General features: G+C 41.4%; 7 non-coding genes across 7 annotated transcripts; 2 read left to right on the top strand and 5 right to left on the bottom strand.

Moving 5' to 3' along the window:
- Nucleotides 1–2,597: 2,597 nt before the first annotated feature.
- Nucleotides 2,598–2,669, bottom strand: TRNAA-CGC. Its single transcript has one exon. It is a non-coding gene; the product is annotated as a tRNA-Ala (tRNA).
- A 4,121-nt stretch (nucleotides 2,670–6,790) lies between these two features.
- TRNAA-UGC lies at nucleotides 6,791–6,862 on the bottom strand. The gene has a single exon. It is a non-coding gene; the product is annotated as a tRNA-Ala (tRNA).
- Nucleotides 6,863–7,547: 685 nt separating this feature from the next.
- TRNAF-GAA lies at nucleotides 7,548–7,620 on the top strand. The gene has a single exon. It is a non-coding gene; the product is annotated as a tRNA-Phe (tRNA).
- Nucleotides 7,621–8,323: 703 nt separating this feature from the next.
- On the bottom strand, nucleotides 8,324–8,397 carry TRNAT-AGU. Its single transcript has one exon. It is a non-coding gene; the product is annotated as a tRNA-Thr (tRNA).
- A 4,057-nt stretch (nucleotides 8,398–12,454) lies between these two features.
- On the bottom strand, nucleotides 12,455–12,561 carry LOC112583062. Its single transcript, XR_003107422.1, has one exon. It is a non-coding gene; the product is annotated as a U6 spliceosomal RNA (small nuclear RNA).
- Nucleotides 12,562–13,159: 598 nt separating this feature from the next.
- TRNAF-GAA lies at nucleotides 13,160–13,233 on the bottom strand. Its single transcript has one exon. It is a non-coding gene; the product is annotated as a tRNA-Phe (tRNA).
- Nucleotides 13,234–16,927: 3,694 nt separating this feature from the next.
- Nucleotides 16,928–17,009, top strand: TRNAL-AAG. The gene has a single exon. It is a non-coding gene; the product is annotated as a tRNA-Leu (tRNA).
- The last annotated feature ends 803 nt before the right edge of the window (nucleotides 17,010–17,812 follow it).

Genomic DNA, 17,812 nt, shown 5'->3' with positions numbered 1-17,812 from the left:
CTTACTTTGGGGACTTCCCTGGTGATCCAGGGGCTAGGACTCTCTACTACCAGTGCAGGGGGGCCAGGTTCCATCCCTGGTCAGGGAACTAGGTCCCATCTGCATGCTGCAGTTAAGACCCAAGCAGACAAGAAACAACTTTTTTTAAAGGGTTTATTTTAGGGACTTTCCAGAGCCAACTGAGCTTCACTCAGGCTGTTTTTTTGGAAGGGGAGGAGCAAGGGAGGAATAAAAACGTTGATATATAATTGATTCCAGTATTCAGAAAAATACAGATTTGCCTTGTGAGAAAAAGCGAAAGAGAAGACACAATGATCTAGAATTACTCCTAAAGCTCATATTTGGTCACCACAGATTTTGGCAACAGGAGGAAAGCATCTATTCAGTATACCTCTGGGATGACTGAGGTTCGAGTATATGTCCAAGAGCATTGGGTGGGGGTGGAAAAGTTGTTATAGAAGTTAATTCTCTTAGCCTTTCTTGCTCAGCCTCCAAAATATTAATACCCCTCTTATGCATATTTGTGGATCTCAGAAACAAAACTGGCAAAGTCCCCAAGACAAAGCCACTGACCCAATTTTGCCGGGCTCCAGAGTTTGTTAGAGTGACTGTCTGCAGCAACATATACTTAGTGTTTTTTATTTGGAAACCGTTTTCTCTTTCCATCTGGATCTAAATTCCCCAGGAAACTTTTCAGGTTCTGCTCTTTTGTACCTTTCTTCTAGCATTTCCAGTTGGGGTTCATAGCCAGAAGCATTGGAGGTATAGGTCCCTTGATGTGATGATGTGGGAAATCTGCCATCTGGAGGAGGTAACCAAGAGAAGGAGCAACACATTCAGAGTTCCAGCTGAGGGCACTTGAGTTAACATGGGCATGCATGTCATGGCTGAGGTTTCACAGTACTAGGGTTCAGATACTCCCTTCTCCTGGAAACATGCATCCAAAATATAGATTCTCTCATGGGTTACAGTGACCAGAGTGTTCTTTATGGGAACTTCTGATGTCTCATGGCTTTTGACAGCTGCCTGAGAGATTTGCTAAGGGAGTAGAAGGGCTGCACACCAAATAGAGTGAGGATAATTAAGAGCAAAAGGAAAAATACTCTGAGAATCCATGGTTGGCAAAATGGAAAAAGGTGGCCTAAGCTATTTTTCACTCTTTTGTCTACTTGCCCGTATCAGGAGTCTAGAGAATGAAAGAAAAAGAGAAAAAAAGAGAAAGAAAACTTATTCATTGAATCTTTGCCCTGAAATGGTTTAGACAGCAGTATTGCAACATACTTGAGTGGAGACAGCCCAGAGATGGCCCTGGTGGGAAGGGGCTTTGTGGCTTGGCTGGTTTGAGCATCTATCCAGGGTTTGAATCCAGAGGAAGCTGAGCTTCTGACAGATTCCTGCTTTCTTGTGATCTTGAATGAACTAGGAGTCAGCTTTTAGTTTCTCCAAATGTGGGAAATTAGACACTATTTAAAAAATGTTGACTTCATGTTTTAGAAAGCCCTCCTCTAATACAAAAGTTATCTTGCAAAGTCTTTGGTAAAAATGGAACAATTTTTGTACATTCACCCAACACTCAACTTGCACAGAAAACGAAGTGCAGAGCAATGATATTCAGTAGTTTGTGCTGATTTCTAAATAAGTGGTTTCTGTTTGCTTGTTTTGTTAAATACAGGCAACTTATATATCTCTTCTTATTTTCACCCAAACACCTTTGGCCACGTCTGGGATGTCAGTATGGTGTTACATGAGGTGTTGTTAATACATTTAATAACAAGAACATAAAAGTGAAGTTCAGTGAGGAAATGTAGAAGGTAAGGAATCTAAATCTGCTGTTCGCAGGGTTTCTGAGATTTTACTTTAGTTAGGTGTTTTGGTTGAGGGGGTGGTGGGGAGTTAGAGAGTGTCTTTTAGTACACATTTTGTGTAAATTTCCTGTGGAAGTCGATTTAATATGGAATAAAATGAGCGTGAGCTAGTTCTTTCAAATCATGTTTTAAACGTTTGCATGGCAAAGGTTTTGCTAAGTGCCACCTCACCTTGGGCCAACTTCCACTCACTCACCAAGAAATACTAGGGGTCTGTTGCCTTGCACCCTATCTCGGATTCTCTGCAGGCCAGGCAGGAGTGGCAGGTGTGGGCACGGCGGTGGGAGCTGGGGAAAGAAAGGCATAAGGAAACCAGAGGAAAGCTTTTCTGTTCCTCCCCTCTTAGACCAGCCAGTGCTCAAAAACTAAGAAAACTTCGAGGAACTGCTTAATTGTTCTTATTTCCTTCCTTTCCCCATCCTGCCATTTAGGGATCCTTTCAAATGGGGCCCAAAATGAATGGGTCAGTTAATACGACTGCAGACTTGGTGCTTCTGACAGAGGAGACGCCTATGAGGGTGGTTCCTTTTTTTCTTCTCTTCCTTCTTTTTTTCCTTCTGTGAAAGCCCGAGTTGGATGGCACCAAGGTCCTTGGAGTAGAAATGGTGTAATATTAAAGGGAATCCATTGGACTACATTTGAAAAAAAAAAAAAGAGAGAGAGAGAGAGAGACAAAGGAACGTGACAAAATGTGTAAGAAAATGAAAGGAGTGGATGAGGAAAAAACGCAGATGGAGGAGCCGGGGGTTGAACCCGGGGCCTCGTACATGCGAAGCACGCGCTCTACCACTGAGCTACACCCCCTGCTATTGAAGCACTCTTAGGGGGTCATTTATAAAATATTACTTTTCTTTTCATATTGGATTTATTTTCTGGTGGAGAAAATCCATTGGGTTTAATTCCACCGCTTGTGAACTTACTAGCGGCTTCAGTAAAGTTATAGTCCGATTGACGGAGTTTCTAGAGTCTAGGACTTTCCCACTCCTGTTAGCCTGCTCCAAGGTTCACACAGAGGAAATAAGTGAAAATTGCTTTCTTTCACCAGAAGAAGTCACAGATTTCCAACACAAATTTTCAGCAGTACCGGCTCAGACGAAGTGCTTTACAGAGGTAGCCGAACTGAACGCCACACCAAGTAGGGTGGGATGCTCGGCCAATGTCCTTTTCCCAGCTGACTCGCATTTTCCCCTCACGCACTACCACGTGTTCTGAGATTGTCTTCAATTCTGATTTTAAGCCAGGGGTCCCGCACTTCTTGAGGGCTGTTTTCAAAGGACTTGGGTGGGGGGAAGCTTTAAGGTTCTATCAATTTAAAAACAACAACAACAAAAACTGACAAGGGAATTCCCATGAGGCCCAGTAGCTAGGACTCAGTGCTTTCGCTGCCGAAGACGCGGGGTTTCCTAGGGCGGCCAAACGGATGGCACCACACTCCACTACTCTTGCCTGGAATATCCCATGGACGGAGGAGCCCGGTAGGCTGCAGTCCATGGGGTCGCTAGAGTCGGACACGACTGAGCGACTTCCCTTTCACTTTTCACTTTCATGCATTGGAGAAGGAAATGGCAACCCACTCCAGTGTTCTTGCCTGGAGAATCCCAGGGACAGGGGAGCCTGGTGGGCTGCCGTCTATGGGGTCACACAGAGTCCGACACGACTGAAATGACTTAGCAGCAGTAGCAGCCGGGCAGCCAAAAACAATAACAACAAAAATCACTGACATTTTTCTAGTCTGGGGGAAGAAAGAGCAAACGCAGGGTGGTGAAACAAGATTGGGGAACCTAGCAAACTGTCAAACTGGTTTCCCTGAGAGAACCCGTTATCATAATGCGAAAACCTACCACAGACATAGATACTTCTAAAAAAGAACCCTAGAAATCTTCAGAACACGACAATTCGAGGCGGTCCTCGAATTGGAAAGCAAAGCAGATAGAAGTGACGGTGCAGGAAAGAGCAGAGTGATCGCTCTTTTTTCACTGGGGTTCTTTCAGCTTCCAAAACAAGTCCGAAACCTTATACTGAACATCTTTATCGTGATGTTTCGTATGATTTTGACGGAAGTAACCCAGGAAGCTTTTCATTTAATCGCTTGAAAATACTGGACAAAGTATTTATTGGTGAAGGCAGGGACGATGGAAGCACTCGATTCTGATTTTTCTTGTTTTAGCCTTCTAAGCCCTTTTCTTGAGCAAGTGAATTCAGAAGCATTTGTATCAGGGAGACATGTTACAGGAAGGAGAATTTGTTTTGACACAAACTATGGGCTTTTCAAACCATGGGAAAAGATTCCCGATTTTAGTCCAAACCTTTAAAGCTCTTCCAAACTGAGCTATGTTGACCAAGTCTCTACTGTCATTACTAACAATTTTCTCTACTTAAGGTCTGAAAAGCATGACATTCCTTGAGAGATGTTGTTGCCTTGTTCCCTCACTTTGAGAAAGTTGGGGTTTGATATCCTGCCAACTTTGATAATTTCAACTACTAGCAACAATCCATGTGAGAGGGAAATGGGAGGAGAGAAAAATCAATGGGTAGGTTTTCTGTTTCTCAGCCTTCAGTCTTTCAATTGACACAGACACAGCTGAGAATACAAAGGAATCCATTAGCAAAAATTGACTATGAGCCTCTTTCCCTTCTTTTTGTGTCCTTTTTTTTTTCCTGTTCCTTGGTAAACTGTGATATATAACAAAAGGGAGCATGGGCTCACTCTCTTATTTCCTCTTATCTTACTTGTGCTGATGCAGTTAGGTTGATAGATGTCAGAGTCATAGAGTTGAAATAGATCAGCTTAAAGGCATTCTTTTGGGTAATGGATTTACTTTGGATGTGAGCAAGGGGTAAAAATGATAAAAGAAAAATTTTTAAATGGGGAAAGGTGGATGTGTTCTTGAAATACAGTATTGATGAGGAAAGGAAAAAGCAATAATGGAGTCTAAGATTCCCTGGACTCCCCTACATGCTTAGCTTATGTTCTGTTAGTAAGCTACATACCACATAGACCCTATACTTCAGTAAATCTTCTGTAACTGATGATTGCCTGATTCTTATTGAGGAGTCATTTTTCTTTTTCCCCTACACTGTTTCCAACTTTTATACAGAAGCCAGATGGAACTTGGCTTTCTTCCAGGAATGTCTTCAGAGCACGTTAGGGTGTTGCTCCACTTCTCACATCCTGCTGTTGGCTTTGACTGGATTCTGAGAAGCATGGTCTTGAGGGGACAAATCCAGGGCTGCAATAGAATGATGAGAAAGCATAAATGTATACAATTCAGCGATGTTTTGCTCTGTCCTAATTGAAACAAGAAGGCAACTTTCAAGGTTCTTAAGGATCAGCTAGATAAATAAAACAGTGATTTGGATGATGAAAGGCAAGGGAGAAACTTGGTGGACGCTATAGACTAATACAGGATTAGGGCTCTTTTTGAAGTCCAACACTTAGGAAGACTTGCAAGTAGATTGGTTTATGCAGATACGGATGTGTTTCACAAAGCTAGTAAAAATAGAGAAAGTGGTGGGAATTCTGTTTGTTGTTATCATTGGTTTGTTGATTTATTTTTGCATAAGGAACATAAGGTGGGACAATAAAGGGGAAATAAAGTTGAGTTGGGGTTTGTACATAACATATTTTAAATGCCTACAAGATAGCCTCTTGAGGATGTCTACCTACAAATATTATATATATAACCTGAAGCTGGAATTCTGTGGACATCTCTGAACCTCAGGTTCGGACATCTATGTGGCTAGGAGTAGATGGCCCCCCAAAGCAGGTAGAGTGAGAACTTAAAGCTACACATTAAGACATGGAGGTAATGGAATTTCCCTAGCAGTTCAGCAGTTAAGACTGCTTCCACTGCAGGGGCTACAGGTTTGAACCATCATGACATGGCTGAAAAAAGTTCTAATAGATAAGGAGGTTATTATTAATACATGAGATTGCATCTAGGTTGATCTCATTCTTTTTTTGGTTTAAACTGGTTATTGCTGTCCTAAATTTTCCTTAGAAGAAGACCAATAAAAGTCCCATTTTCTACCATCAGCTTCCAGGTAAAGTGATTATTTCTGCAGAAGCTGTACATCTCTTAAGCCATCTGTAAAAGAAAACAACATCAATTCCACCAGTCCCCAAAGGACAACTTTGAGCAGAAATACTGTTCATGGGCTCTGGTTTATTGAAAGGGAATGTCTCCTGCCCCAACAGCACACACCTGCTGCTGAGCATCTGCTTCTCAACTCTTCGAGAATTCAGTGGAAAGGATGGGAAGGAAACAGAGAGATGGTTGACTTTGTAGAAGCCAAGACCTCTCCGTTACTTGAATTTATTTTAAAGTCAGGTGTTCTCTAATGGCAGAGGACGAACATCACTTTGTTTCCAAAATCAAACCAGGTCAGTGGTGGATCTTTCTTTGTCTTTTTCCAGGCTCTTACTGGAGAAACAGGAGCCCTTGTTGGAATTCATGTGTTCTCTTCCAGGTATATGATAAAAGTTCAGGAATAATTGTCTATCTAAGGCATTTGGTTTGCAGTCCAAAGTGTTTTCTCCAGGAGTGGTTGGAATCCTGCTCACAGCACCGGCATTTTTTTTCATGACTACTATCTTTAGGATTATTCAGGCTAACTAAATTGCACATGGGTTTCTTTCCACTCCCTTCCCCCCATCTTACATTGGATCTTCTTTCTGTTAAGTTGTATTGTTAAGATAGTCCAGGTGAAAAAGTTGGTTAAATTGGTGACATTCCTCGATGTGGTATAAGACTATTCTTTTTTTGTTTGTTTTCTTCTTTTGTTTCTTCCTTCTGCTGTTCTAGCAACAATATTTACTTTCCATGTGAGGGGTGGAAAGTAAGGAAAGGTGGAAAAGTAGGAGAGCAGAGTCCGCAGGACTGAAGGAACATATATAATGTACATTAAAGAGCAGGGGGAAAAGATGGAGATGCCGGGGATCGAACCCGGGGCCTCATACATGCAAAGCATGCGCTCTACCACTGAGCTACATCCCCCTGTATCAACCCTCTCTTATTTCCATATGTTAGGAAATAAACCCATTTTCTGTATTCTTTGCCAAGATTTTTGTCAGAATATCTATTCTGCTAACTCGGAGACTTCTACAATTTTTAAATCAGTTTTTTGATGAATGGCTTTTGCCCAAGAATAGTAAATTCTGAATCCAAACTGTTGCTGTTCCTGCTCTTAGTTTCTTCTCAGCCGGGTCAGACCTAGGCCAAAAGACTATGGCAGAGTAGATGGACTAGCGTAAAAGACAGCAACCCGCTCACTAGAAATCATCACCAGGAAGCAGAAAACTGATCCCACATCAACAAAAATTAATCCCTTTCTCAGCATCTTTGAAGATTGTGCAAGAATAAACAAAAAGAAAAAAAAAATAAGGAACTCTAAGAAATTAAAAATATATATTTCCCTGTAATATTCTGAGCCATGTCAGAGGAGCAGAAAATTTTCCAACGAATCCCTATGACTTTCCTGTCTCTCATCTTCTCCTACCATCCCACATCGCCAGGAATTGAATGCAAGTGCCATACACAGAAGACATTCACAACTTTTTGGGTGGGTAAATATTGTGGACCATTAACAACACTTGAGAAGCCTGAAACATTCTAAAAATGGGTAGAAAAACGATCTCAATTTTGAAAAAAATAGATGTTTTGGAAAATTCATCTCTGGGGAGCCGAAATAGCTCAGTTGGGAGAGCGTTAGACTGAAGATCTAAAGGTCCCTGGTTCGATCCCGGGTTTCGGCAGCCTGAGTGTTTTAGTTATATCTGAAAGGACAAAACCATTCTAAAACCTCCCGATCTTGTACTTGACCTCCGATGAGCTTGAGCAAGGGAAATGCTTCTCCTTTGTGTGCACAGCGATTGCAATACTCTGTGGGTTTTGGTGTGCAAGATGGATAGTGAAGTTCATGCTTATAATTTATGATGCTAATTTTGCTTAATTATAGCGACATCAAGTAACAAATTTTAAAATGCCATAAAAGGTCGAAAGAGTGAAGAAAAAATAAAGCTAAATTTATGTTTTACTATCTTTGCTGATAATTTTCCCCTGTTTTTTGAGTAGGGGAACCTATATTTTCATTTTGCTCTTGTCCCATACATATGTACCAGGCCCTAACTTTTACATGAAATTAGGATTGGAATACCTGAGATAACATTCCAAGAAAAATCCCGAGGCAAGATGTGGTTTGCATATCCAAAAGGAAACATCAAGAAAATAGGCAGTGTACTAAAATCATGGTCCTGCGCTTTGCTTTCTTAATATAGTCTGGGATCGTGCGGATGTACCAAAATCAGTTCCATTTTGTTTCCAAAACCTTTGGAAACTACCTATTATGTCCAAAGCTGGAGGGTGGAAGGAGATTGAAGGTAGGGGGAAAAAACCTGCCAAAACCGAATTTTAAGACCAAAAGGTATACCTGGAGAAACGTCCAGGTCACCACCAGGAAGGCCCCGCTGGGATTCGAACCCAGGATCTCCTGTTTACTAGACAGGCGCTTTAACCAACTAAGCCACGGAGCCCACGTTGTAATTCTTATCTAGTTTTCTTCTATCAGAGAATGCTTACGTATTAGTGTATTTCAGAATAGGGTCTGAGGTGAGTACGATATATTCGTCTCTTTTTAAGAAGACGGAGGGGAAGAAGGGAGAGGGGAAATACGAGTTTAAGATTTTTTTTTTTTTAATTTTTAACGTAATCCTAAGTCATTTTATCTTCTGTTCTACTTTGCAGTTTCATTCCGACCTTTCTTACCTGTGCAAGATCCCTAACTTTCTCTGGAAAATATATATGAAAATATATCAGTATTACTTGATATATGCTTAATATATTATTAATAGATAAAATTTAAATATATTAACATTAATGTTATGATAATAGCAAAGTCAACCATAAGCAACCTTCCAAGGTTGAGAGAAAAATTACATAAATGCTATAGACTAACGTCAATAGCACCCAGACCTGGAAAATAGCTTGAGAACTTGATGAAAGTATAGTTTCTTGGACCCATCACGCAACTCCTGAATGAAGTAAAAATAAGGCAGAAATCTTTGTAATTTAAAAACTTCTTCAGATTATATTGATGGCCAGATAGGTTAAAGAACTGCAATTGATCAAGAAGGTAGAGTGAGTTCAAATAAGGCAACCTGGTGACAAGTTTCATCTGGAAAAGGTAGGTTAGGAAAGGGGGAGGTTGGGCAGAACAACTCCTGGAGTCTTGAAGAAAGGCAGGCAACAGAAGCTGGGGAATTTACCACAGTATATCACATTTACAATAACCAGGCTTGGCTTAGAAACAATAGTAATGAGACAGTTAGAGAGAGAGAATTACAAAATTTTGAGCAGGGGGGGAAATGATGATAACTTGCACATGATGAAAATGGAATAAAGAGCTTTAATTCCAGAAGTTTAGTGCTAACTTCCTTGAATAGTAACCACCAGTATTCAAAGCTTGGTAAAGGTAAGGTTCCATAAAACTTTTTTATATTGGGTCGATTACACAGATATCAGATTCTAAAACTGTCAGTTCAGTTCAGTTCAGCCGCTCAATCGTGTCCGACTCTTTGCAACCCCATGGACTGCAGCACACCAGGCCTCCCTGTCCATCACCAACTCCTCCAGCTTGCTCAAACTCATGTCCAACCAGTCAGTGAGGCCATCCAACTATCTCATCCTCTGTCGTCCCCTTCTCCTCCTGCCTTCAATCTCTCCCAGTATCAGGGTCTTTTCCAGTGAGTCAGTTCTTCACATCAGGTAGCCAAAGTATTGGAGTTTTAACTTTGGCATCAGTCCCTCAAATGAATATTCAGGACTGATTTCCTTTAGGATTGACTGGTTTGATCTCCTTGTCAGTGAGGTATTATAATTCATTCTGTTGGCATCTTCTTTATCTGGCCAAAGAATTGTCTTTTTTTTTTTTTTAAGTTAGCTGATTTATTGTCTTAGAATTTTGTAACAGAAAGTGTAGTTTTCAACAGTTTCTTGCCTTGACATGAATGAATGAGCTCAACTCCACTGGAAGTCCTGGAGTGGAGTCCCACGTGGGCTGCTCTATCACATTCTGAGTTTGTTCTCAGTTCTTACTACAGGCTTCATATCTTGTGAGTTTTGTTCCAAATAGAATCAGAACAAAACTTCATATCTGTACCTATTCTTTGTTATCCTTTGAAGGAGTGAAAATTTTAAGAGCAAATATGGGACGGCAGAGTAGAGTTGGCAGTGAGAACAAATCCATCCAATTCCTTTCCCTCCAAGAATGCAATAACAGGAAAGATGAAACAGAAATTAGAAAGAATAAAATTAAGCAGCTGAAATCTCTGAGGTGGGATCACTTTTTTCTATGCAGCTGATGATGGCCATTCTCCCGCTCTGCAAAACCTTCTGCCTTTAGCTGCTGACTTCTCTAGTGTTTTCTGTGTGATTTTCTGAGGTATACCAGGCAAGGTTTCCTTAATATATGTATATATGATGACAAAGATTTGAAAGCGTGGAATTCCCATCCTCCTTATTTCAGTTTTCTAGACAAGTCACTTCAAAGATGGAGGACAGTGTCTGTGGTCAGAAAGCTTCTACATATGAATTAGGAAAGAGTTATTGACTAAATTTGATCATCAAACTCTAGCAACAGATCCAAGTACTCAGTTGGATCTCAGAATTTATTTCAGTCACATTAGAAAACTCTACATTCATTGATCCGAATACTTGTTTTAATAAATTGAGGTTTGGATAGCAACAGCATCCATGTAAGAAGTGGATTTATTGTGCAGTGTCTACTTATGCAGATATAACTCAGATCTACAGACTTAAACGTCTGGTGACTGTACTGAGTTGCCCTCAGTAGAGCTTGGAAGATTAGGAAAGAGTGGAAGAAAATTAGTGGGCAGGCTTTCTGCTTCTCAGTCTGCAACCTGTTTCTTGAGAAAGACAGTTGAGAAAACTGGGGTAGAAAATTGTGCATGGTCTCCTTATTTTTTTCTCTTTCCACTCTTCTTTCAATTGTTTTTGCAAGTGAATCAATAACTGGTTTGTAGTTTGGTATGATTACTGCCCTGGATGAACAGTATCTTCCTTTGTTGTCTCACTCCACCCAGCTTTCCTTGTTCTGACACAATCAGGTGTAGTCATGGATTCCAAAGCCCTTGGAGTAGAAATGCTTGAGTGCTTAAAGCAACCAACTAAATTAGATAGTCTCCCTTGAATGTGAGCAGGAAAAGATGAGTAAAGAAATGCAAAATCAAAAGTAAGAAAAAAGAGGAAAAAAAGAGAGGCTCAGACATGGTCCTCGTGCTCAGTTGTGTCTGAGTCTGCAACACCATGGACTGTAGCCCACCAGGCTCCTCTGTCTATGGGATTTTCCAGACAAGAATACTGGAGTGAGTTGTCATTTCCTACTCCAGGGGATCGTCCCGATCCAGGGATCAAACCACATCTCCTGTATCTCCTGTATTAGCAGTAGCACTGAGCCACTGGGGAAGCCCTCAGACTTGGAGGTGGGGGGTGGGGGGAGCCTTAAACCTCAGACATCTTCCAAGCTCTGTGATTTCTCCACAACTCAATTACATCCACCCAGACGCGTGGCTTCCAAGAAAAATTTCATGACTAATTACCTTCCTTCCTTTTCTGGATGTCTTCGAGGACCAAATAGTTGGCAGAGTAGAGTTTAGTCTGTGCAGCTCCTTTATTTCCGAACCTCCTACTCTAAGTCTGATCTTACAGCTTCATCATGAGGAGGGGCACTGCAGCCCAAATAAAAGGACATAGTTACACTCAGTCTTCCCAAAGTTGATGGGCTCTAAGGGCTGCATGCCAAGGGATGTGTGAGTAGCACTTGCATCCACCAACACAGAAAAGCCCATTATGGAACATATCCTTGAGTCTTCAAATGCTCCCTCCTTCCATTTTATTCCCCTCTGCCTGCACAGACTGCAAATGAAATGGAAAAACATAATGCAGAAGGATGTGAGAAAGAGTAGTGTGCTTCCTTGAGAATTTAACTGCAGGTGGGGAAATTAGACACAAAGGATGGATTCACAATAATTATGATGAAAGGATACACCGCCAGCCCGGCACTATGTCTACAAACCTTGCAGTGACTTTTCCAAGCAGATGCTACAGCTCTGGTTCTTAAAGACACAGAATACAGAAAGAAAAGGAGGAGGAAAACAAAGCATTCCTGAGAGCTAGCTATTACAGAGTTTTTGAGTTTTTTTTCTTTTTTTCCAAATGGAGTTTTCTCAGCAATGAAGAGAATGTAGAGGAGATTTGCAACTAGGACAAAATCTACCAAATGAATTAATTGATTATATATCCGGTAGCTAGGTGTATGTTTGGGTGGTTCATTACTTGAGCTTTTAAAGTTTTAGTTAAGGAAACAGTGTTCAAATCCCTAGGGGTTCAGTACTGGAGTGTTTGCACTTATTCTCCAGTTATTGATGGTGTCGGGATATGACTCCAGTAATTTTTAACTGGTAGAAAGCAACTGAAATCTTGTCTGCTCTTAAAGTTCTGAGTATTTGCAATAGGATCCTTTACCCTTCCCTTTACCCTAGTGGTTGGTAAACTATTGCCTGTGAGCAAAGAATGGTTTTAGAACATTTCCCGAATTTGTATGTCATCCTTGTGCAATGGGCCATGCTCCCTTTCTCTATATCTTCCCAGTTTTAATATGTGTGCTGCTGAAAGAGCAACATTTTTTTTTATTTTAAAAGGTCAAAAAATACAATAGTATTTCATGACACATGAACCTTATATGAAATTCAAATTTAGGTGTTCATATTTAAAGTTTTATTCAAACACAACAACCTCATTCATTTACACATCATCTATGGCTGTTTTTAGGCTAAAATGTAGAGTAGTTGTAATAGAGATGGTACATGGCACCTTTTCCGTTCCCACTGCTGCTGTGGACACTACACATTGCAGTCACTCAGTGATGATTCCTCAAGTTTTTCAGTGTCACAGACATAATATTTTATTATTTAAAAAAATTAGCAGTAGTTACACATCATTTAAAAACAATGAAAGCTGACCTCGACAGCTGACCTCGAGCTCCTTTGGCTGAACCATGACACTTGTTGTCCAGTCTAAGTCATATCCGACTCTATCGTGACCCCATGCACTGCAGCACGCCAGGCTTCCCATGACACTGGGAACCATGATACTGCATCATGTCTGCGCTTTATCATACTGAAGGAATTAAAGTATCATGAGCATCATCCCAGTGAGCATCTACTCCTTTCTCACAGGAAGACAAATCATCCTCGGTATTCACTAAAATACCGAGCTTGCCAAAACCTGGGGTTGAACCAGGGACCTTTAAGATCTTCAGTCTAACTCTCTCCCAGCTGAGCTATTTCAGCCACCTGAAAAAGAAAGGTCAGAGACCTTTCTTATTCAATGTTTAGATTGTCAACTTTGATTTTTGGAAGGGTTCAAGTTCCTAAAGCACGGTTGGCCAATATACTTGCCCACCCAGAAAGATTGGAATATACTGTTTTCCATGTATGTCAGTTGGATACAATTCCTGGCAGCAGGGATGAATAAGTACAAATGGAGATTTTTAAAGAGAGGTGTTAGGGAGATATTCAGTGGAAAGCCTTTTTGCTCCTCTGTATCCTGTAGACACTGTTCAGAAGTAATGGAACCTATAGGCAGTATTTTGGAGAATCCCTTATTTTCCTCTTGTTTTTGATCCATACTCTTACATAATCTCCAAAAATTATGAGAAATGTTATCCAGTGATGCTATAAATTTGCTAAAAGAATAGAGTATACAACAGCATTACCAGACTACTAAACACTTGTCACCATACTCCAGCTGACAGGACAACAACTGTCACAAAAATTAGAAAACTTGAAATGACACATCTCATTGCAACAGTATTTCTTCACACACACACAAGAATGTTTTTAATGAAGATAAGGTTGCAATCAGGTCAGTCTCTGATTGGCTCCTTTGTAAATCTTGCAAGGAAACCCATTTACCATGGCAAAGAAATTAAAGTGTTTACTTATAGTATCCAAAAGAAATATGCCTACAGAAAACAAACTTAAGACCACTAATCTTTGAGTAAAAATAGTTGACTGAGAATTGAGGACAGTGGAAGCAAAATCAAGAATTCATTTTAAAAAGAAGGCAAATGATGTGTCATTTTCATTGTCTCTTGATGAGTCAGTCTACAGATGTTACTGATGTTATTCAGCTGTTTATTCAAGGAGGCAATGTCATTTTTAAGTGACTGAAGACAGAATCTGTGTGAACATTCTATGTGGAAAAACTCCAGGTGAGACTTTTTTGTGAGAATTTGAACAAACAATTCATTACAATCTACTGTAATATGTTATAACTGGTAGTGGTGAAATTGTGAAGGGAACAGAAAAAGGTTTTAAAACTTGTGAGAAAAAATAAATAAATAAATAAAACTTGTGAGAAAGGTAAGCCTAGTGGGCCTCTTTGAATTTTGGAGGCCAGTGTTGAAGTCAATCCTCCCAGCGGGCCTGACTTCACGCAGGACATGCAACTGTTCATTTTATTTGGAAGGATAGCTGCAGCATAGGGATCCACACTAATTCATGACAGGTGACTAATAGTTTGGCTGACTGGTGCTTGGAAGGAAAATTGCTGAAAAGTGAGGACGGAGAGGTTTTGAGAAAGACACAGACAGATGTGCTCAGTCACTCAGTCGTGTTCTGATTTTGCAACCCCATGAACTGTAGCCTTCCAGGCTCCTCAGACAGATGGATAGATTTTACTAAATGTGCAGAGTCTAAGGATATTTCTTTTCCATGTAAATGCTCTCCAAGAGAAACCTCCTAAGAAGGGGATCTTAATAGCAGTTGGACAAGATAACCAATTCTGTTGATGTTTGGAAGCTTAGCTTCTCCTTAGCCATCACTGTCTTTTCCCAGTGGAATTATGAAAAGAATGGCCACAGTGACAGAATGGAAGTCATGTATAGCTCAGTAACATGGACTTCCATACACCAAAATAGATCAGATTGAAGCCACTGCAAAGTGACTAAACTACCAACACACTTAAAACATAAGTAGCATTAACATCATAAAATGAAAAAAATTCAAAATAAAAAGAGTTTGGAAGGAAGATTGAATTAAAAGTTCAGTGAGTTCAGTTTGGTTCAGTTCAGTTGCTCAGTCCTGTCCACCTCTTTGTGACTCCATGGACTGCAGCACTCCAGGCCTCCTGTCCATCACCAACTCCCAGAGTTTACTCAAACTCATGTCCATTGAGTCAGTGATGCCATCCAACCATCTCATTGTCTGTCATCCCCTTCTCCTCCCTCCTTCAATCTTTACCAGCATCAGGATCTTTTCAAATGAGTCCGCTCTTCACATCAGGTGGCCAAAGTATTGGAGTTCCAGCTTCAGCATCAGTCCTTCCAATGAATATTCAGGACTGATTTCCTTTCGATTGACTGGTTGGATCTCCTTGTAGTCCAAGGGACTCTCAAGAGTCTTCTCCAAGCCACAGTTCAAAAGGATCAATTCTTCGCATGTTCACTTTTCTTTATAGTTCAACTCTCACTCCATTCATGGCTACTGGAAAAACCGTAGCTTTGACTAGATGAACTTTTGTTGACAAAATAATGCTTTTTAATATGCTGTCTAGGTTGGTCATAACTTTTCTTCCAAGGAGCAAGTGTCTTTTAATTTCATGGTTGTAGTCACCACCTGCAGTGATTTTGGACCCAGAAAAATGAAGTCTGTCAGTTTCCATTGTTTCCCCATCTATTTTCCTTGAAATGCTGGGACCAGATGCCATGATCTTCGTTTTCTGAATGTTGAGTTTTAAGCCAACTTTTTCACTCTTCTCTTTCACTTTTACCAAGAGGCTCTTTAGCTCTTTGCTTTCTGCCATAAGGGTGGTGTCATCTGCATATCTGAGGTTATTGATATTTCTCCTGGCAATCTTGATTCTAGTTTGTGCTTCATCCAGCCTGGCATTTTGTATGATGTACTCTGCATATAAGTTAAATAAGCAGGGTGACAATATACAGCCCTGACGTACTTCTTTCCCGATTTGGAACCAGTCTGTTGTCCCAGGTCCAGTTCTAACTGTTGCTTCCTGACCTGCATACAGATTTCTCAGGAGGCAGATAAGGTGGTCTGGTATTCACATCTCTTGAAGAATTTTCCACAGTTTGTTGTGATCCACACAGTCAAAGGCTTTGGCATAGTCAATAAAGCAGAAATAGATACTTTTCTGGAACTCTCTTTCTTTTTCCATGATCCAACGGATGTTAGCAATTTGATCTCTGGTTCCTCTGCCTTTTCTAAATCCAGCTTGAACATCTGGAAGTTCATGGTTCACGTACTGTTGAAGCCTGGCTTGGAGAACTTTGAGCATTATTTGCTAGTGTGTAGCTTAGTTGGTAAAGACTCTGCCTGCAATGCAGGAGACACAGGTTTGATCCCTGGGTCAGGAAGATCCCCTTGAAAAGGTAATGGCAACCCACTCCAGTATTCTTCCCTGGAGAATTCCATGGACAGAGGACTTGCCGGGCTACAGTCCATGGGATTGCAACTTTCCTTTGCTTTTGCTAGTGTGTGAGATGAGTGCAATTGTGTGGTAGTTTGAGCATCCTTTGGCATTGCCTTTCTTTGGGATTGGAATGAAAATGGACCTTTTCCAGTCCTGTGGCCACTGCTGAGTTGTCCAAATTTGCTGGCATATTGAGTGCAGCACTTTCACAGCATCATCTTTCAGGATTTGAAATAGCTCAACTGGAATTTCATCACCTCCACTAGTTTGTTCATAGTGATGCTTTCTAAGACCCATTTGACTTCACATTCCAGGATGTCTGGCTCTAGGTGAGTGATCACACCATCGTGATTATCTGGGTCATGAAGATCTTTTTTGTATAGTTCTGTGTATTCTTGCCACCGCTTCTTAATATCTTCTGCTTCTGTTAGGTCTGCTGCAGGGTTGGGGTCACTGGGTGTAGCAGTGTGTGCATGGGACCTTTTGAAGGAGGTCACCATTATCTTCATTACCTCCACCATAGTTTGGCCCCAGAAAAACACCAGGGTGTGAGGTGGTAGCGTGGCCGAGCGGTCTAAGGCGCTGGATTAAGGCTCCAGTCTCTTCGGGGGCGTGGGTTCGAATCCCACCGCTGCCAATTCTTTTAGGACTTCCCTGTAGCTCAAACAAAACGGGCTTCCCTGGTGGCTCAGAGGTTAAAGCATCTGCCCGCAATGCGGGAGACCTGGAGAAGAAAATGGCAACCCACTCCAGTATTCTTGCCTGGAGAATCCCACGGCCTGGTGGGCTACAGTCCACGGGGTCGCAAAGAATTGGACACGACTGAGCGACTTCACTTTCCTGTAGCTCAAACGCTGAAGAATCCTGGGTTGGAAGTTCCCCTGGAGAAGGTAATGGCAATCCACTCCAGTATTCTTGCCTGGAGAATCCCATAGACAGAGAATGCTGGCTGGCCACAGTCAGACAAGACCGAGCAACTAACACACACACACAAATAACAGGGAGGGAACACAGCCCCACCCATCAACAGAAAATTGGAATGAAGATTTACAGAACATGGCCCCGCTCATCAGACCCAGTTTCCTCCTCAGTCCCTCTCTCCCATCAGGAAGCTTCCATAAGCCTCTTATCATCAGAGGGCAGACAGGCTGAAAAACTCCATCACAGAAAACTAACCAATCTGATCACATGGACCACAGTTCAGCTCAGTTCAGTCACTCAGTCGTATCCGACTCATTAGCTACCCCATGAATCACAGCTCACCAGGCCCCCTGTCCATCACCAACTCCCCGAGTTCACTCAAACTCATGTCCATCGAATCGGTGATGCCTTCCAGCCATCTCATCCTCTGTCCTCTCCTTCTCCTTCTGTCCCCAATCCCTCCCAGCATCAGAGTCTTTTCCAATGAGTCAACTCTTCGAATGAGGTGGCCAAAATATT

This window comes from Bubalus bubalis, chromosome 2 (genome assembly GCF_019923935.1).
Source record: "Bubalus bubalis isolate 160015118507 breed Murrah chromosome 2, NDDB_SH_1, whole genome shotgun sequence".
Taxonomy (NCBI): domain Eukaryota; kingdom Metazoa; phylum Chordata; class Mammalia; order Artiodactyla; family Bovidae; genus Bubalus; species Bubalus bubalis.
This window is presented reverse-complemented; position numbering and strand designations above follow the sequence as displayed.